A 1,008-nucleotide genomic window follows, 5' to 3' on the forward strand; every position below is an offset into this window, starting at 1 on the left:
CACCTGAGTGACACCTGAGTGTCACCTGAGTGACACCTGAGTGACACCTGAGAGTCACCTGAGTGACACCTGAGAGTCACCTGTGCAGGCTGTACCTGCTGACTTCAATGAAAGAACTGGCCGTGAACTCAGACGTTGTTTTCAGAAACACGCTTTAATATCTGCTTCCTTCAGACATTAACAAATGATCAAATATTCATTATCAGAGAAACGTAGCACCTGATCTGAGGATAAAACAAACCTGAACACTGACGTCCAGCATGAAAACAGGAAGTGTTCGGGGTGGCTCGTCTACGGAGGCCCTGAAGGGTCACAGAATATTTCCTGTTTCCTCGGACTCGTTGGACAAACTATGCCTCATTTTGAAATAAAGTTTAAATCTTTAAACCCAGAAAAAGTTCAGACTGAATGAAAAAGTGACGCCTGTGTTTTCATCTTGCTGCTGGTTTGAAAATAAAAATCATTTCCTGAAACTTTATCGAAATATAAGTTCCTGACATGAAGAGGGACAAAAATAAAAACACATCAAAATACCTGAAAACAAAGTTTCTGATAAGAATAAAATCTGTGCTGTTTATTAATTAATATTATTATTAGATTAATATGGTTTTTAAATCAAATCAGTTTAATTTAGTTTCAGTTTTTCCACATTTTTCTTCTTCTGTGGTGCTGAATATTGCTGCCTACTGATTATTTTTATAAAGAAACACCTAAAATTTCTCCTAATATAGTGGATAAAAACTGAAGTTTACCATCGAGTCTCATTTCTTTAAGGTTTTATGTTTTTCATCGCGTTAAATGAAATCCACCGTCAGATTAAAGAATAACTGAAGTTCCTGTCCGTCGTCAGAACCTGAAGATGACCTGGTGACCTGATGAAAGCGCCTGAATCAGGTGACCTGATTAAAGCGCCTGAATCAGGTGAGCTGATGAAAGCGCCTGAATCAGGTGAGCTGATTAAAGCGCCTGAATCAGGTGACCTGATGAAAGCGCCTGAATCAGGTGAGC

At 39.0% G+C, this 1,008-nt stretch overlaps 1 protein-coding gene across 4 annotated transcripts in view; it reads right to left on the reverse strand.

The window, feature by feature from the left end:
• Positions 1-135: 135 nt before the first annotated feature.
• col6a4a (collagen, type VI, alpha 4a) overlaps positions 136-1,008 on the reverse strand; it is a 45,312-nt gene continuing 44,439 nt past the window's right edge. For all 4 annotated transcript variants that reach the window (XM_037980086.1, XM_037980084.1, XM_037980082.1 and 1 more), the window contains one exon: positions 136-980. The gene's annotated coding sequence lies outside the window, so the exon portion shown is untranslated. The remainder of the gene's footprint in view (positions 981-1,008) is intronic.

Source organism: Kryptolebias marmoratus, linkage group LG16 (assembly GCF_001649575.2).
Source record: "Kryptolebias marmoratus isolate JLee-2015 linkage group LG16, ASM164957v2, whole genome shotgun sequence".
Lineage (NCBI taxonomy): Eukaryota > Metazoa > Chordata > Actinopteri > Cyprinodontiformes > Rivulidae > Kryptolebias > Kryptolebias marmoratus.